This window comes from Mus pahari, chromosome 1 (assembly GCF_900095145.1).
Source record: "Mus pahari chromosome 1, PAHARI_EIJ_v1.1, whole genome shotgun sequence".
In the NCBI taxonomy this organism is placed as follows: domain Eukaryota; kingdom Metazoa; phylum Chordata; class Mammalia; order Rodentia; family Muridae; genus Mus; species Mus pahari.
The window spans coordinates 83,157,719-83,178,083 of record NC_034590.1 but is presented as its reverse complement, the minus strand read 5'-3'; the positions used below and the strand labels follow the sequence as shown (position 1 = coordinate 83,178,083).

Below are 20,365 nucleotides of genomic sequence, written 5' to 3'. Positions count from 1 at the left end.
TTAAAGGCATGGGGCACCTTGTCTGGCAACTAGACATTTATTTATGTAACATCACCTGAACATGACTGCTGGGTACATGAACAGGTTTGTAGGGTGGTCATGAGTTCCACTTCTACCACATCATCCTAGGCTTGACTCCATTCTAGCTGGGCAGGAGTATGAAGTTATTGTGGATGTGTCAGGTCTGGAAAAGCTGATATTCTTTTTAAAACATAACTGCAATCGTTTTGGAAGTACACTAAATGTATACATTAGTTTTAGGATAAATTAGGTCTTTATCTTTATTGTCTCATCTAGTCCATGAGCACTATCAGGTTCCTAATTGACTCTCCTCTCTTCATGATTTTTAAATAGGCTATGATTTTCCTCTACATAGCTCATGTTAATTACTAAATACAATCCAGATCTGTGTTTATCCTGAAGGGAAACTAAGGTTTTATTACTTTTCTAGTTGATAATATTTTTGTGCAGAATAATATTCAGTTTTCTCCTATACTAATAACCTTGTTGGTCTCATTTATTAGATAAGATTATCTTTTGATAAAGCTTTTTATACTGTTGATCACGCAAAATAATGGCACATTTATCTCTTTTCTCCTTATTACACACCTTTGTTTCTTATAGTTTTATCCAGTACCTATAATTTTCAATTTTTAAATTATGAGGGATGCTACTGTTCTTTCTTAATATATGCTTGACCTTAAAAGCAGTGTGTTAATTATTTCTCCAGAAATAAGACTCTTAACATACTATCATATTCTCTTTCTTAACTGGTCTGCAAAAGGCTCTTTGGAAATATAAAGCACTAGATTTTTTCTTTAGCACTAGACTTTTAAAAATGCTTTCCTTATAAACACATATAATCTTCACTTCCAGGATGTTAATTTCATGAATTAATTTGTTGACTATAATTAAATGTCCATAACACAAATTAATTTTTTTAGCTTTATAACTTTATTTTATTTATTTTGTTTAAGACAGGTTTTCTCTGTGTAGCTCTAGCTGTACTTGGAACTCACTCTATAGCTCAGGCTGGCCTTGAACTCTGCCTAACTCTGCCTCCTGAATGCTAGGATTACAGGTGGTACACCACCACCACAGAGCTTATATCCACCTTATTACAGAATCCTTGAAAATAATACATTTTATATTTCATTTTTTAAATTTTAAGTCAGCAAAGAATGAAATCATGACTTTTGCAGGAAAGTGGATAGAACTGGAGATCATGTTAAGCAAAATAAAATAGACTGCATCTCATATGCAGGATGTAGAAATCTGTATTTGTAGGACATTAGAGGAGAAATGGATTATGAGAGGGCAAGAAGAGATCTATAGGGAGGGGGAATAAGAGAAAATAATGGCTAGGCAGGTGGTGACAATGCACACCTTTATTCCCAGCACTCAGGAGGCAAGGGCAGGGGCAGGGGCAGGGGCAGGGGCAGGGGCAGGGGCAGGGGCAGGGGCAGGGGCAGGGGCAATCTCCGTGAGGCCAGCCTGGTCTACAGAGCAAGTTTCAAGACAGCCAAGGCTATACAGAAAAACTCTGTCTCAAAACACCAGGGGAGAAGGGGAATATGTGGTAGGAGGAGAAGGGGATACATAGCTTTTCTTTACAAATAGTGAAGTTTATTGTATATTACAATCTTGTATAAAATACATATGGCTTGTTTAAAAGATTTCATTTGTGTGTAAGGGTGTATATACTATATAAGGCTAGAGTTAGAGTTTTAAGCAGTTGTGAGCTGCCTGATGTGAGCTCTGGGGTCAGAACTCAGGTCCTCTGGAAGAATAGCAAGTGCTCTTAACTGCTAAATTATCTTTCCAGCCCCACTTTTTAAAAAAGAAAATATAAAATGAACATCCACTTTCCACCCTTGAGATTATATAACAACATGCTGTCAGTATTTTAGAATTTCCATGTAGGATCTTTGATTTCTTTTCTTTTCTTTTCTTTTCTTTTCTTTTTTTTTTTTACCATATTCTTAATGTTTATCACTAATCTCTTGGGATTTTTTCCTAATTAGCCACATACCTGTGAATTTTAAAAACTAGAATATCTAATTTTTTCAAATATCTGTCTTTGTAGCTCACAGAGTATTTCCCATAATCCCTTCCTCGCCACTCACCATGGCTAAGCCTCCATATTTTCCATTTTAAAGTTTTTGTTTGTCTTTTTTTATTTTTCACTAGTTAGTATCCAATATAACATATGAATTCTTTTGGATAATAAGTTGCTATAAGAATAAATCCCAGGCTGGAATGGGGCCCGCATGCTGGTAGATGCTCTCCATCAGTTTAGTGACCCTGTCTGCATCTTAGCCCCCACCCTCTATCCCCAGGAGGAAACCTTGAATTCTGTGAACTTAGCGTCAGCCTTCCTTCTTTGGAGAAGGCTGGATTCCTCTTGTACTAGAGGCTGCTTGGGTGGACCCTTGAAGGACAAATTCTGTTAGGCACTTGGAAGCCACCTTTTTCACTTGTGTCTTCCTTTTGCTTCTTGACTGACTTCTGTGTCTTGGGGCCACAAACATGCTAATTATGCTCTCTAAATACTGAGTTACACTCCAGTTACGCCCTATTATCTTGATCTCAGGATGCTTATGAAGCAAGGCCTTTGGATTTCCAGAGTATGGTGGTAGATTAGAAGCTGCCTCTGTGTGAATCTCTGACTGTGAAGAAAAACAAACCATGAGAGGAACTTCCAGAGTCATCCTACTGGTGTTCAGGTGGGAGAAGGCCACAAGAGACAGTCGTGGAGAAGAGCATGGTAGATGAGGACATGCTAAGAAATTTAGACAGAAGGGAACTTGGGCTGTTAAGGCATAATGCTTCTACTCTACTTCTACCAAGGAGCAAACTTGGTAATATGTGGATAACAATGGAGAATTATAAGCTAAGTCTGTGGTCAGCAAACTGCTCATTGAAGGCTCTGAACCCAAGCACACTGGATCACTTGATTTCTGCATCCTCCACCCTCCCACGGGATGTTTGACTGCTGGACATAATCTGAAACTGCTAAATTTGAGTGCTGGCTTCTCTTTCTGTTCTCCCCTCCACAAAAGAGCTCAGATCTCTACCTCACCACTCTGAGACATGTAGGAAATACCACTTGGCTTACACATAGACACCCCTACAAACACAAATCAATAATTTTCTGATCAAGTGAAAACCTCTTCCACAGGTTGCAAAATTCAGTGCGGTCAGCATTTGCTTCTGGTGCACAAAAAGGGAAGTTTCTAAAATGAATGTAGCATCAAAGCAATCATGAGGCCAGCCCAGCACTCTGCTGGTGTACAGTGCCAGGCTTAGGAAACACAAGGGACTCTGCCTAGCAGATTCCAAGAGTCCCACACAGAGGTTTCTCCAATTCATTGTGTTTTAGTTTCTTTTTTTCACCTTTTGACTTTTTGCTATATTTTATAAAACATTTATTATATCTTTTTGTAATATCATACATAAATTTAGGTCATACTCATCCCTCTTCCTCCCACTAACTATTCTGAGACATCTCCCACCCTTTTCCAATGTCATAACTACCTCTTCCTCTTTTATTCCACCAAGTAGTGCTACTGGTATGCACATGGACAGAAGGTGCCATCTACTGGTGGATGGGTAAATTACTGTGGGCTCTGCCACTGAAAAGGGATTCACTTTTCTAGAAGCATCAAATGCCAACCATGCCTCATCTAGGGTTGGAGTGGGATCTCATGAGTCTCCTCCCTCTTTACTCTGGCACACTGACTGGCTTAATCTTGCACTATTTTCTATGCTGGCAACCACAGGTTCTATGAATTCATGAGTGGAATAGTCATGTTCAGAAGACATTTTGCAACAATCTTCCCATGCCTCTGGCTTTTCCAACCTTTCTCCCTCCCTCTTCTGCAAGGTTCCCTGACCTCTTGAAGTGTGAAAATGAGATACAAATGTCCTGTTCAGGGCCAAGCATGCCACAGTCAATTATTCTCTACAGTTTGGCTTGTTGTGATCTTCTGTATAACCACCATTGCGCAGAGGAACTTCTTTGATGAGAGAGAGCTGCATTGTGGGTACAAGTATTTAGAGGGCAGTTTGACACTGTGTCCCTTTAATAAAATAGTGGGAGTAGGGCCTGTGCCCTCTCCAACCACAGGTTCTTGGCCAGATTTAGTACACAAGAGTTCTCTCATGTGTAGTGAGACTTAAATCCAATTAGGAAGTTGTTGGTTATCCTATAATATTCATGTCATTATTGAACCAAAGGGCATGTCTTGTCAGGCCACAGAGTATTGGAGCTTGGAGGAATCATGGCTGAGTAAGACTATTAACTTTTTCTCTCCTGGTGTACTGGCTAACTTGACTCAGCTGGAGTTATCACAGAGAAAGGAGCTTTAGTTGGGGAAATGCCTCCATGAGATCCAGCTGTAAGGCATTTTCTCAATTAGTGATCAAGGGGGAGAGGCCCCTTGTGGGTGGGACCATCTCTGGGCTGGTAGTCTTGGATTCTATAAAAGAGCAAGCTGAGCAAGNCAGNGGAANCAAGNCAGTAAAGAACATCCCTCCATGGCCTCTGCATCAGCTCCTGCTTCCTGACCTGCTTGAGTTCCAGTCCTGACTTCCTTGGTGATGAACAGCAGTGTGGAAATGTAAGCTGAATAAACCCTTTCCTCTCCAACTTGCTTCTTGGTCATGATGTTTGTGCAGGAATAGAAACCCTAAGACACCTAGGAACCTGCAAAACACATTCCAGCACTGTGAAAGATAGCCAGCAAGGATGATGCTTCCAGATATGTATCAATTTGATTTTTCGATGTTCTATGAGCAAACTATGTGGTGTCTTCAACAATAGGGTCTTACCATTAAGTCCCAGTGAGTAACCAAGAACAATGGCAATAACCTGTACTCTCTAAGTGGCTATTTTATCCTGTAAAAAAGTATTTTTTGTCTTTAATTTTAATCACATTTTCTTTTCATTGTTAAAGTATGTTTTTTATCTTGTGCTCTTTTCTTTCCTTACATTCTTTTTTGAAAAAAAAATTTTTTCTAGTTGGGCTTGGTGAGACATACCTTCAGTCCAAGCACTTGAGAGGCAAAACCAGGCAGATTTCTGTGGTTTCAAGGCCAGTCTAGCCTACAGAGTGAGATGTTGTAGGTGCATCTACAATTGTGTTATAATTTACCCACTGAGGCTGGACAATAATATAGTCACTTATTCTCTGCAGTTTGGTTGTGGTTTTCTGTAATGATTTCCATCTGTCAGAAAGAGATGTTTCTTTGAAGAGAGATGAGATCCACACTTCTCTATGAGTACAAGAATAAATATTTAGAATGTACTTTACAATTATGCTGACTTAATAAAATGGAAGTTATATGTTCCCCCCAAGACCCATGAACACACATGCCCCGGGTAGTTAGCTGGGTTTCCAGTACCAGGTGTGGTTCCCAGCTTATTGGGCAGGCTTTTTTTTTTTTTAAACTGCTTTATTTGATGTAAATAAAAATATACCTAACAGTTTCTTCAAAAGTCAAGGACCACTCTCTGTTGCAGTATATTCCATCACACTGTGAACCCTGAGATTGTTATTTTTAAAAAAAGATTTATTATTTTATTTATAAGTACACTGTAGCTGTCTTCAGACACACTAGAAAAGGGCATCGGACCTCTTTTATAGATGGTTGTGAGCCTCCATGTGGTTGCTGGGAATTGGAACTCAGGACCTCCGGAAGAGGAGTCAGTGCTCTTAACCGCTGAGCCATCTCTCCAGCCTGAGAGCCTATTGAAAAAAAGTTGTTCCTAGTTGTGGCGTGGCTGAGCCCTTAGCACACACCTTTAATTCTAGACAATGAAGGTGAAGTTAGTTTATAAAAGGAAGTACCCATGTTTGAGAATGGCAGACAAAGTGACAAATCAGAGAAAAATTTGATAGGATATGTCCAATTCTCATGAGAAGAGAGGAAAAAGGTGCTTACTTAAGAGAGCAGTGCAGGTATAGGAGAGAGAAGGGAAAGGGCAGTTTTACCTGGACAGTTGTACTGAGACAGGTTACAGAGAGAACAAGATAGGCACAAATGAAGGAGCCAGAGAATGAGAAGGAGCCAGAAGATTAGAACAGATTGCTGAAGTTAGTATGAAGCAAAGCAGAGTAACTCGAGAGAGAGAGAGAGAGAGAGAGAGAGAGAGAGAGAGAGAGAGAGAGAGAGAGAGAGAGAGAGAGAGAGAGAAAGAAATTGAGGCCTGAGTCAGTCAGCTTGAATAGGAGTTTGAGCCAGAATGGCTGAGTTGAACCAGCTAGAGATCAGAAAGAATAAGAAATGGTAAACTTATTCAGCACTAAGTCTCAGAGGCTGAAAGCATTCTAGACCTAGTTAAGATTGTATGAAGGCTAGAAGCTTCCAGGACTAGGCCTAGGTTGTTAACAGACTGAGGCAATAAACCTCAGGAGAGTGGAAGATATTTTAAAACTCTCTGAACTGCTGATTATAATATTAAGAAAAGGAATTTATTACATTGGTTTATGTGGTAAGTACTAGGCAGTTCATACTGGAGCTGCTACTAACAGAACCTGCTTTTGTCTCTTTTACAGGGAACTTGGTGAAGCTCCCTCCAAAAATTCTGAAAGCTAGGCCCTTAGTAGCACACTTTGAAGCTAGGTACTCTTTAACTTGGCAGGTGCCTGCTGGGAAATTGTACAACTCTTTAGCATTAAAGTAGTCTAGAAACGGCTATCGGGGTACTGGGAAGACTGAAAACCTGGTTAGCTGCTCACTATCCCAGGCTGGATGCCTCGGCAACACCAACATGATGCTGATGCTGTATAGGATTCATGGAGAGTTGCAGGCCTTCCATCCATGTTAGAGGGTTGAAAATTTCCAGTGCCAATTAAGGATGGCAGCAGTAACAGAAGTACACCACAGGTACACCAACAAGAAGCTAAGATGAGCACAGCACTGCTTTCCTCTCAGACAGATTTACATCCAGTCTGCTGCAGGAAGGTACTGCCCAAGTAGGCCGGTCTTCTCTCTTCAGTTAATCCTCTCAGGAAATGTCCTCTCAGACCTGCCTTGAGAGAAGTCATTTTCAGTTGACAGTCGGGATTCACCATCACACCTCTTTCTCTCTGTCCCAGAAAGCAAATCCTTTTATCAGACCCATCTTCCTTTCCTGGACAGAGGTTCCTCTCCACTGAACAAGTAGGATCTGGCCTGTGAGGCTGGAGTTAGAAGGGGATGACCTGTCAGCATAGAGTTCTTTGGAGTTGAACTCACAGCAGCTATGTTTACATGTATACAATGTGGTCTGTCACACTCTATTACAGAGGATGGAGGGACTATGAGAAATTACTGAGGTAATAGCTGCTAGGGAGAGCAAGTAATTTTCTTCAGTGATCTAGTAAGTTTCCCTTCTTTTCCTGTCCTCCTTACCATTTTGTTTGAGATTCTGTACATGCTGCACAAACACTCTCCCACCAATCTAATCCCCAGCCCTAGAAGTAATCTTTCATAGCTCTGGCATCTCCAGAGCCATTGCTTGTTCATATAATCCAACTTGTCTTTTCTAAGTATTAGTAGTGTTGGTGTCTCTTAGTATTCTTACAAAGAGGCTTGATCAATAAAAACACAATGTCTGCTGAATATCGTTAGAATGCCTCCTGTATTTGTTATATTTTTCTGCTCTGCCATTAGGTGTCAAGTACACAAAATTAGTAATATAAAGAAATCTCTGGCTGGAGAGATGGATGGCTCAGTGGTTAAGAGCACCGACTGCTCTTCCAGAGGTCCTGAGTTCAATTCCCAGCAACCACATGGTGGCCTACAATCATCTATAATGTGATCCGATTCCCTCCTATGCTGTGTCTAAAGACAGCTACAGTGTACTCACATAAAATAAATAAAATAAAAAAAGAAATTTCAGGATTTTCATTTAAAATTTTTAATTTTTTAAAATGATGCTAGAGAGTGAACAAAGGGTCACTAAGCTATACTTCTAACCCCAAATCCCAGGTTTTAAAATCTAAATAGGATGCTGAGGATGTACTTTAGTTTTTAGGGTACTTGACTAACATGCATGAAACCTTGGGTTGAAGCTTTAGAATTTCATAAAGCTGTGTTGGCACAGCTTGTGGGATGGAGGTAGGGTGAACAGGAGTTCAACATTATCCTTGGCTCAAGGGCAGCCTGGGATATGAAGACCCTGTCTCAAAAGCAACTTAAAAACAATAAAATAGTCTCTAAGTCTATGGTTTATCATTAATTTGCCACACAAGGAAACAGGTGGCCTTATCTTCTGCTTTGAAACAGTTTTGGTTTAGCAGGATGTTATAAAGGCAACTATGGAGATCAGGGTATATCCTAAGTTACTCCATATTAATGAGATTTGGGTTTTCAGGCCTTGCCTTGCCCTGCTTTGTGAGGGATGTGGAAGTTGACCTTGTGAAGGAAAAAGTGGGATGGTGAGCGGGGCTCTACAGGCCCCTGAGACCTCAAAGAGTCCTGATCTGCCACATATGGCATTAGATCTAAGATGGCTCCTGGAACACCAGTGAGAAAGCAAAAGGGAACCAGACAGGGTGGTGGCTGCTTCCCCATCTTCACAGAAGTCCTAACAGGGGACAGAACTCCCCCCAACTTCTGAGGAGCCTTATCAGGCATGGCTTTCATTAGCGCATGGTGATGGTGTGTCAAGTATTTAGGGGCATGCAATGGGCTCAAACACTGTATTTAAGCGTATGTGCTGGACAATAAACTTCAATCTTCACCCTGATGCTGGTGACACTCTCCAAAGCAGGATTCCCTGAGACTCGTCACATGACTCCATCACCTCTAACCCCCATCCTCTGTCCTGTAATTTTATAAAGCAGCAGTTTGCTCAATTTTGAGGCAGAAAGGCTTTGCATTTTGTTTGTGCAAGTAAACAAGCACTACACTGATAAATTAATGCAAATAAAAAGTTATGTTTGGGGGCTGGAAAGATGGCTGTTAAGAACACCTGTTGCTCTAGCAGAGGACATGGGTTCAATTCCTAACACCCACGTGGTAGCTCACAACCATCCAGTTCCAGGGAATCTGATGCCTTCCTCTGATATTTGTGGGTAACAGTTAAGCATGTAAAACAATCACACTTAAATAAATCTTTAAAATAAAATTTCAAAACCCACCACCTTTGAACTTTAAAAACCAGGGACACACAGACACCTAGGTATATAAGAGTCATTATCAGAGAAACCAGGTTTGTGAGTTTATCAAACACACCAGACCGAGAAATTCTGCAATCCCTGGGTTATATGAATCGACAAATATTAACAAATGCAGACTGTCTCCAGCATTGTTTATCTCTCTGTTGGACTAAATCCAGTTGAACTTCCATTCATCTGGATCCATTGTGCCCTAAGCCAGCTGTGAGGCCTTGAACCAATGGTGGTTTGGCAGCTTTGCCACAGAAAAGCTCTGGGATTGGGTTCCTTGTATTACTATTTTATCTATTATGATTCTCTTTTGCATTTGGATCAGCCTTCAGCCGGGTTGCCTTCAGTAAAGGTCCTTAGAGTTCTATGTGCTAGCATTCCTTCTAGGCTCCATCCCACAGTTATCTGGCAAGTGCCTGGTATGCCCAACTCACTATTAAAGGGGCTGTTTGCCCCCACCTCATTCTCTTATCTTCTTACTCTCTGCCCCTTCTTCCTCCTTTCCTATCTCCCTCCCACTCTCTCTCCACATGTTCCTGGCTGGCCTCTCTCCCTCTCCTCTTTCTCTTCCCTTCTCTTCCTCTACTCCCTAAACTCCCCTCCCCATGCCCTAAATAAACTCTATTTCATACTATATCCGTATATATTATACTATAGCTGGTACCTCAGGGAGAAGGGATGCCTCAGCATGGGCCCATAGAGGCACCCCCTTCTACCTCACCATATAGATCCTTGGCCAAGGATATTCCTGGTTCCTCCTCCTCCTCCTCCTCCTCCTTCTTTTTTAAAATAAAACACAACACTGTGGACACTTTTTTTTTTTCTTTTCTGTTGTGTAGCTCATATTTTGCTGTGTGACAAGAGTGACTTGAGATTTAATATTATCAATTAAGATTGCAGTGTAATAAAAGAACCTTGATTTGGGGTAGATTTAGATAGGTCATAGATATAATCCCAGTACTCAAAAGGGCTGAGGCAGAATGACTACTTCAAGTTGGAAGCTAACCTGAGCTATATAGGGCATTTCAGGCCAGCCTAGGCTAGAAGTATTTGAGACTGCCTCAAAAACCAAACCAACCAACCATCCAAAAAAAAAAAAAAATCAATTAATTTAGGTGATTTAGGCTGTGCGATTGCACAACTGATGAAGTGCTTGCCATACAAGCACTAGAAACTGAGTTCCTAAACAGTGCTGGTGAAACAAAGACAAGAGGATCCCTGGAGCTGGCTGGCTATCTAGCCTAGCAGAATTTAAGAGCTCCAAATTCAGTGAGGGACACTGTCCCCCAAAATATAGTGGGGGATTACTGGGAAATGCCAACATCAATTTCTGGCCTCCACAGCATGCACACATATGCAACTGCATACTCACAGATCTGCCTGCCTCTGCCTCTTGAGTGCTGGAATTAAGGGCATGCACCATGGCCTGGTCAAAACCTTTCATTAGAAAAATGACAGCTTCAATTTAGACACAGGGAATGAAGAATCCAGTTTGACTGAGCTTTATCCCTAACTTGTGCTACAGTTACTTTATTTGAGATAAATTACAGAAAGCTTTATCAAGATTGGGGAGGACTTTGCTATTGTTGAGGGTTTTCTTAAGGTTTCTTTGAACATTATTCATATGACAAGCCTCATTAGCTTGCTCTTCTTACAAAGTTTTTAAGATTTTCAGCAATTTCCAAGCATGTAGAATGTTGAGTATAAAAATGTGTTATGCAATATAACAATAATCTTTGTCTTCCTTTGGTCTCTCATATTTAAGTATTTTCAGGAGGAATGTATGCCTACTACCAGTTTTCCACTTCAAATGCTAATTTGCTTAACATAAATGCTGGTTTGAAAAACACGTGGTATCACATATGGGACCCAAGGAACTTTTTCTTACAGTGGCTAGATTTTAAACAAAGTTCTTTTCACAAATCAGTTTTCTTACCAAAATACTGAAACATGTATTGGGCTTTGTTTATGCCCTTCCCACTCTTCTTAAAATGGGGTAACTTCTTATCTTTAAAATTTTGAGATGAGATCTTACTTTAGCCCAGAAAGACTTGGAACTCAATCTTTCAGCTTCTGCCACCCTCCGCAATCCCAAGACCAGAGGAGTGAGCAATGCACACTGAGAACTCAAGATTGTCTCAGATTGGCTCCTACAGCTCACTCACTATGGGGAGCATGTTCCGTAGTAAGCATAAAGAGGATTATCGGTTCCTCTGTGGATCTGAGTCCACGGAGGGGTCTTTCTCACTTTCCCATCTCTTTTAGAGCCTCACACCAGGCACACGGTTGGTTCGGTGACACCAGGAACGCTACTTTGGCCCGCCAGAAACTCATCCCATTCAGGTGATTCTCTACGTCCCAGAGGTGGCGCCACCGCAGGCGAGTCAGCTGGTGCACCGGTTCCCGCCAACAACAGACGGTTTCAAACCAAGCAGAGCGTAGCAAACCAAGCGGCGGCCGCAGGGAAGCGGCGACCTCCGGACCACCGCCTGCCAACGCCTCGTGCTGCCCGTACCAGCTCGCGGACCCCGCGGAGGAAGGCGATCCGGGCGTTCGCCCTGCCGACAGGAACGCTCTCCTATGTGCTCAGGGGTGTGGAGGTGGCCTGAGACCGCTCCTGGCTGACCGCGCGGAGAAGCGCTCGCGGGGCAGCAACCGGACAGCACTGCCAGCAGAGACCCCCCGAGACGCTACTCAGCCTCCCGTGCTCCGGCGCCACGCCCACTGTGGGAGGAGCTCCGTCCTTCGCGCGAGAACTCGCCTCGCCTCACCGCTTCCTAGTGCGAAGTCTCGCGAGAAGGAGCTAAGGAGCCGGCCTGCAACCTGCCGGGGCGGCTCTGGTAGGCGCAGCCGGTGGAGCGGTCGCCTCACACCTAGCACCGGAGGGGTCCGGTTAGGTAGGCGGAGGGAGCGGAGCGTCGCTCTCTCTCGGAGCTCTTCTCCTCGACCCTCGGTGGATGTCTCAGGGGTCAGCAGGTTGGAGCGGGCCGGGTACGGGCGGTTGGGTTTACAGTGGAAGCCGAGGGCGAGGCTAGCTGCTGTGAACCGGGGTCCGGAAAGCTGGCGGCGGCTCCGGGAGCGTGGGGCGCGGGGCTCGGGGCTGCCCGCTCGAGCACCGGGTCCGGAGAGGCGGGGAAGGGTGCTGCTTTTTGGGTTAGGCGTCTGGAGGCCTTTCCCCAGGGGGAAAAAAGGCTATTTTCTCACACCTCCTTTCCAACCTCCTTTCAGGGCAGAGTAACCCAGTGCCCCGCCCCTTTCCTGTCATCTTTGGGTCACCGCGGCGACAACCCGAAGAAGGCGCATCACAATAGGGCGGTGAGTAAGGCTCGCAGTTTAGGGATAAGGTGGTGGGGGAGTCGCCCTTTGGATGGAGGATGACACCTGTGATGGGCTGTGCGCTTTTAACCTGTAACCGTTTCAACGAGGGTAAAGCTTGGTTTCCCCCTAACTTGCCCAAAAAAAGGTTCAGATTTATTTTCTGTGAGTCACAAGCCCTCTGACACCCCAGATTTGGGGTATGGGCTGGAGGGGACCTGAGATTTCATTTAGTTTGTCAACTTAGTGTGCCTAACCTCCATCTTTCCCGGATTCCCATGTCTTTTTTTTTTTTTTTTTTCCTCTTTAAATTTTTGAGTCTTAGCCTCTTATTGGTATCTGGAGTCCACGACAGGCTAAAAAAAAAAAGTTTTCCAGTCTGTGCACTTAGTATATGAAATTATTTTATAACCATGTAAGAGTCTGCATGCTTTTTATTTAAGTTAACAATCTGAATGAAGTAATACAGTGCATTGATTGGCAGTTGGGTTTCTTTCTGTTCTTGCCTGCCTCCCACTCTTCTCTTGCTCCACTAGCCCAATTTGATCCAAACTTTTTAGAGAGGGTTTTAGGGATGAATTTTGAATGAAATAGACTGTAGAAATTGGATGAAAAGATATAGTAAGACATGTGAATGTAAAGGCTGAACGAGTTTCTGTACTGGAGAGTCCATCTAGAACTCAACCCTGGGCATTGAACAAGGACTGATGTTGACTATTAAGCAGAAAGCAGTAGAAAACTTGGAAAGTTACTAAATGGGGGATAGAGGAGAGTTAATGTAGTTTTCCAGGACAGATAATTTTGAATATTTTAGGCTTAATAGTTTTCTCTAACACAGAGGTTAGTATTCAGCATTTATTCTTACAGGTGGAGAGAAGGTAAGGAGGAAGCTTCAGAAACATGGGAGTGTGGTTAGGACCCAGAGCAATGGAGTGCAGAAAGTTCCACGAAATGTTTTGGTTGTTAGACATTTTTTCACACTATTCAAACTTCCAGGTGGGCTTTTTACCTCCTGTGTTATCCTCCCACAAGTCTGAATTTTGTTCTGTTCTTCAAAGACTTGTATATTTCTTTTTAAACATTAAATGAAATCACAAAGAACTGTGGTCTGCTTTGTGGCCATTTACATTTAAATGGGGTCTCATGACGTGTACAAGTGAACTGGAGATACTCTGTGTCTCTCAGAGAGATAAGAATGAGTAAGTTTCACATGCCTTCAGGTACTAGACAGATAATGAGCATGTCAGTGCACTAGAGTGCTTCTGTCCTCTGAGCAGTATTCAGTCGGTCTGAGTAATTGTATATATGAATGTGTAATCAGTTGTCAGCCTTAAAAGAATATAGGAACTCTAGAATTTTAAGTGTGATTTTCTGATATTTGAAATATTGACAAGTAAAACAAAGATACGTTCATGTGACCCAGCCAAACCCAGTTGTATTTTAACATAAAAATATTTTAAAGCTATGTTTTATGTCTTAGTTTAGGAAGCTGTGTATAGGTCAGAATTAATTTTATAACTAGAAACAAGCTTAATGTCAGTTTAGAATTAAAAATTTTTAGAAAAACTGTGAAAAAATGTCAGCTCTTAATAAAATAAATAGTTTAGTACCCTTTAAATATAGGGCTAAAGATTAAACACATAATTTCTAAACTAGTCTCTCATTGTCTACACTTTTGGTTTGTTTGGGGGTTTTTTTTTTTGTAGTTTATTACTGGTTTGAAATCATTAAATGGAAAAAAATCTGTAAATAAGAAGCTCATAATTTTTAAATTGCGTACTATTCCAAGTTCAATGATAAAATCGTGTTTCTCACACTATCCTGCCTGGAATGTAAACCACTTTTTTCTCCAGTGAATCTGACTAGGATATACTCCCATCCATCTGCCACTTTAGTAGTAATTTGTTTATCAGACTGACTGATAATTTTACAGTGTGTTCAAGAACCCTTATTTTATTTAATGATGGCCCACAGTACAAAAGTAGTGCTGTTACTAATTCATCTATGTCAACAAGAAGCCATAATATGCTGCTAGTATGTGAGAAAAGTGAACATTCCTAACTTTATAGGGAAAGAAAAAAATCATGCCAAAGTTGCTGGGTACTCTAGTCACAGAAATGTTTATTACTAGGGTATATTACAATTTTTTCTATCTTACTGTTAATTATTGTTACTGTGCCTAACCAGTAAAGTTTCCCATAGATATGTATACATAAGAATTCATTTGGGGGCTGGTGAGATGGCTCAGTGGGTAAGAGCACCCGACTGCTCTTCCAAAGGTCCTGAGTTCAAATCCCAGCAACCACATGGTGGCTCACAACCACCTGTAACAAGATCTGACGCCCCCTTCTGGAGTGTCTGAAGACAGCTACAGTGTACTTACATAAATAAATCTTAAAAAAAAAAAAAAATAAAAGAATTCATTTGGAACTTGTCACAGTTGCAGGCATATACTGATAACCTTGAAATATATACTTTAAGAGGGACTATATTAACATTTTACTATGGGAATAACTGAAGAAACTTTATTGATTTGTGTTTATTATTTGATTTATAAGTATCTTAAAAGAGTATATTAGTTTATTTAGAAGGTCTTTCTTACTGTACCTAATATGTAAAATTAAGTCCAGGGTACCATCTACAGTCCATTTCAGGATTTGAATACTTATTTGCTATACCTTACCACATTGTGTCCCTGGGTATTGACTTTTACCAGAGGACATACGGATCCCCTGGTGCATGGGGAGAGTGTGAAGCTTGGGAATGGAATAAAGAAAGTGTCATGTGAAAGACATTCTTGTGCCCCTTCTTTACAGAAACTATTGATTTAAACTCTTTTTTCTAGTAAGAGGAATGGATACTATGATTAAACTTTGTGTCTAATACATAGTATGACTTAATGGCATTTGTGGAATTGAACCTTGTGGATTAAAATTCATTTACGCACTAGTAGGAAGTATTTTAATCACATAATCTGCTCAAGCTTTGTTGGGCTGTGAGGAATGGGAGTTTATAGGTCACTCAAGTCCTAAGAGGTGGATATTGCAAAGTAAGAGTCTTTATCTTAGAGGTAAAGTCATGAAAGCCAGGTAAGGAACAGAGTTTCAAAAAGGAAGGAAAACTAGCTAAATACTCCTTTGTTACTGTGCAGTTGTACACCCTGGACTGACTTCCACAACTGAGTTTATTATAAATTATAACTGTATGAAGACTGCAAAGGATATTGTTTTTTAAGTCATGACTTTAGGGAGGGGGTGTCATATACTAGATTTTCTTATGTTTAACCCAGTCTTTTTAAGTTCAGCAAGGCTTTTATCTCTTCATCAGTTCTCTGCTTCTCTAGAGCAAGAGGTGAAAAGAGATGTGTTACATTTATAAAATATTCCTGAGAGTTTTAAAACCATTTTTTATTTTGTTTATTACTTTCAATTATTACATCCTCACTGGTTTCCCCTCACTGCTCTCCTAGCTCCTTTGCCCCAACTTACCCTCTCCTCCAGATCCACTCCTCCTCCATTTCCCTTCAGAAAAGGACAGGGTTCCCATGGATAACAACTGAACATAGAATATCAAGACAAGACTAGGCACATACCTCATATTAAGCTGAATGAAGCAACCCAGGAGGAGGAAAAAGGGTCCCAAAAGGAGGCAAAAGAAAAGAGTCAGAGACGGCCCCTGCTCCCACTGTTAAAAGTCCCACAGAAGACCAAGCTGTACAACCATAACATATATACATACAGAGGACCTAGGTTAGACCATACAGGCTTCCTGATTGTCAGTTCAGTTTCTGTGAGCTAAACGCCCAGGTTAGGAAACTTCTTGTTTTAGGGATTTGTCATATATTTGTGTGGATTGTCTTGCTGTCGGGGGGGGGGGGGAGTGGAACTTCATTTTTTTCCCCATGTTTCTATGGTAACTTATGAAGAAGGAAGAAGCTTGTTTGCAAGTAGCTTTCAGCCCCTCCCCCTTCCACTCTCTGAAGTTATTTTTCCAATGAGGATTAGAAGGGGTTGAGTGTACTTTCCTCAGTGCCTTTGGTTCTGGTTTTGGGTCTCCTGTTTCTCAGAACATACATTTTCAATATATTCATCTGTATGGTAGGTTTATCTGTGCAGGCTGGACCTCTGTGAGGGAGAAGGAAATGGAACACCTACATTTCTAACTGGGTAAGTGTAATTTACAATTGAAGTGGTTTACAATTTGGCCTGTGGTTTGAGTTATATTTTTAATCCTCATCTATCTAATTCCTTTATTTGTTGGTCTGAAGTAAAATTATGGCTATCATTGGCTGTGGGGAAAGAGATAGTTACAGATGTTTGTTATAGTGGCAGTTACAAGTTAGGCATCCCTAACCCCAAATGTGAACTCCGAAATGCTGCAAAATCTAAATCCTGAGCATCTACTTATTCACCAATCTAAAGGTTTGTTTCATGTATTAAATTACCTTTAGAGTATGTGTGTAGGCTATTTATAAAATGTAAAAGAGCTTGTGTTTAGTCTTGGTTGGGTCTAAGATAATTCAATTCATATATGCAAACATTCCAAAACTTTAGAAAAAAAATCCACAAGTAATCTGGAATCTGAAATACTTTGGACCCAGGTATTTCAGATAAGGATTACTTAACCTGTTTTAGAGTTTCGTTTTTCTCTCTTTAATTGAATGTTTAATAGGATTCAAGCTAATGTTGCAGTTTCCTTACTATTTCCTCCTAGTTTACTTTGTAGTCCTTTAAACTGATAACCTCTTTGCAAAAAAAGGTAACAAACTAGAACTCAGAGGTAGAAGGTCAACAGCTAGTACTCAAAGCAACTCTCTAGAGATGCTCTCTAGAGAAAGATGAAAAGGATGGGGATTTACAGGCAGTGAGAATGCAGTGAGTTAAATACAACTGTAGAATATTTGGATACCAGATTTTTTAGATTAGAATAGTTAGAATCTGTGATGGCATTGTGAAATCTGAATAATTCCAGAATCTGGAACATTTATTATCCCAAGCATTTTGGTTAATAGCTACTTTACCCATATTTGAAATAGTAAATCATAAAGAGGAAAGAGTTTGTTACATATACAACCTTATGTCACAGATTTCTGAAGATTGTGAGGTATCATTGCTTTATCTTTGCCAGTAAAAGCAAAGATACATTTCTTCACTAATAACTTAACTGTATTCTGTTTAAAATATAATGTACCTGATTCTATGACCTTAAAGTTCAGGGAGGATAGGGTGCTAACCACCCCATGAATATAAAGTCCTTAGATACTTAAGCTCTTGCTATAAAATAGAGTAATATTTCTGTATAACCTACACACAATAAATCCTCTATATACTTTAAGTCATCTTGAGATTATTTAATGCTTAACTCAATGTAAATTCTATGCAAATAGTTGTTCTATATTTAGAGAATAATTACAAAAACTGTACAATCTTGAGTTGGTTAAATCTGTGGGTGTTGAACATGAGAATACAGAAGGTTAACTACTCATTTTTATTGTAGATGAAAGAAATGACATATTAATACTTAGGGACAAAAAATTAACATTTTGCATTTGGCTGGGTATATGATGAGAGTCTGTCATAGTGAATGACTGATTAAAATACTACTTGACTAGATACTATGAATAATAATTTTCTAAGGTAATCTAAAATTGTCATATTTTTTTGAGTTATTTGGAATCATTTAGATTTGAGTTTAAAGCTCACTGTTAGCTCTTTGATGCTAAAGTTACTTAATCTCTTTAGTAATTTGTTTCTTCACGTGAAAATGTGTAAAGAACATAGTAGTTAAGGATTTAAAGATAAAGAGTATTCTAAAATGTGTAAATAATAGAATAATATGTTAATATAAACATTTAGCACTTTGGTTTTTATTTATGCCCAGAAGATAGCATATTGGCATTGTTGCTCCTACACCCCTGCCTACCTACCAGTGTTCTTGAAACACATCCACAAATTAACTTATGTACATATTTGCTGATCTCATTTAAGAAGGACACATTCAAAATTTTATTTATAGCTTTAGACAGTATAATTCTACTGTAATTACAAAAATTTCCTTTTTATTCTGATAAACATTGAACAGTAGGAAGCCCTACTCGTTTTCAATGTTGGTATTCATTTTCTGGTATTTGTTAGTCTTTATAATTTGAATGCCAGGTAGAAAAGAAGAGGGGTGAGTATTTTGAAAGTTGTCTATTAGAATTATTTAAAACTAAAACATTTATTAATTAAATTATTTTATTTTCCACTTTAAGATGTTTGATTATTATTACTTGTAGTGAGTAGAACATTCTGGACTTTTTGTTTGCAGACTATATTAAATGCCAACCTAAAAGTAACTTAAAAACTGCTGTTATTGTGGGTAGGTAGGTAGTAATGGGTAATAGAGGATGAACATACCACAGAGCATATGTGAAGATCAGATGATAGTATGTGAAATTAGTACTCTTCTTCCTCCTTCACATGGGTCCTGGGGGTTGAACTCAGGTCATCAAGCTTGCAGTACAAGCACCTTTGTCCACTGAGCCCTCTTGTCTGTCCTCCACCCCCATAAAAATAAAACTTTAAAGCTCATTTACCTAAGAAAGAATCGCAATTAAAAGTTTTTACAATAAATAATTTTTATGATTTTCTCATTTTTGGATGGGCATACAAAGTGCTGACTTATTTTAGATATCTATGCATCCCTAGTGAATGATACTATTTGACAGTAGCTTTAAATTGCTGTTAATTTTGAAATTGTTTTATGATGAGAACTTATGAAATGCTTTGATGAAAAATTTATTCTACAAACTGAATAATTGTGTTAGAATATATGATAACTACTTTAAAAGTTTATCTCATAAACTCGAGTATTCATTTTCCCAATACTTCAGTTACTATTGGTTATCATTCAAACACTTTGGTTATCATTTAACAGAAACATTGATAAGTTAAACAACTGATTTAAAATTTCTTCTCTTCCCACTTTTGGCCATTTTGTGTGTGTGTGTCTGGGGGTGTGGTTGTAAATTGTATGTTTAAAATTAACCCTTTATCTTATAAAATTTATAGTTTACCACCTATCTTTTTATATCATCTAATCAGACGATTCTTGGAAGTCTGTATTCTCAGTTCCAGTTTCTGATTTCTTTGGTGGGTCTTTGCTAAAAACTTTAGCATATGGGTACTGATTGCATATTCTTGTTTCTTATATAAGAATTCTTTGCCTTTGAAAGATTGTTAGCTTTTTTTAAAAAAAACCTTTAATTATGTGTGTCTGCATGTTTCTGTGTCTCTGAGTGTATGTACACATGCCTGTGCACTGATACACATACATGCACATGGAGGACAGAAGAGGGCACCCCATTCTTTTGAGCTGGACTTAAGGGTGATTGCTGGATGCCTGGCTTATGTGAGTGCTGGGATCCAAATGGATTGTATGGTTACATACTTTTAACCAGGGAGCCATCTCTTTAGCTCCCAAGACTCAGAAGTTTTTCATTTGTTTGTTTGTTTTTAAATTTTAAATGTGAATCTTAGTGGTTTTGTTTTTTATTCTGAAATCAGTGTTTACCCATTGTTTTTCCTTTTTTTTTTTTTTATTGTTCTACTATGAACATTTTGCTTTCTGGAATTTTAGGAAAGCAAGTCCTTAGCTCTGTTTTAGAATCTTTTTTTTTTTTTTTCAATTTTTTATTAGGTATTTACTGCATTTACATTTCTTTCTTTTTTTTTTTAAAGATTGATTTATTTATTATATGTAAGTACACTGTAGCTATCTTCAGACACTCCAGAAGAGGGCGTCAGATCTTGTTACGGATGGTTACGAGCCACCATGTGGTTGCTGGGATTTGAACTCCAGACCTTCGGAAGAACAGTCGGGTGCTCTTACCCACTGAGCCATCTCACCAG

The 20,365-nt window shown here is 39.8% G+C and overlaps 1 protein-coding gene across 8 annotated transcripts in view; it reads left to right on the top strand.

The window, feature by feature from the left end:
• The first annotated feature begins 11,971 nt into the window (after nt 1-11,971).
• Btbd10 (BTB domain containing 10) overlaps nt 11,972-20,365 on the top strand; it is a 55,986-nt gene continuing 47,592 nt past the window's right edge. For 2 of the 8 annotated variants that reach the window (XM_029538803.1, XM_029538784.1), the window contains exons 1-3: nt 11,972-12,126; nt 12,387-12,473; nt 16,575-16,639. The gene's annotated coding sequence lies outside the window, so the exon portion shown is untranslated. Of the gene's footprint in view, nt 12,150-12,386; nt 12,474-16,574; nt 16,640-20,365 lie in introns of all 8 variants that reach the window. The other 6 variants (XM_029538796.1, XM_021192231.2, XM_029538799.1 and 3 more) reach the window with 4 other exon arrangements.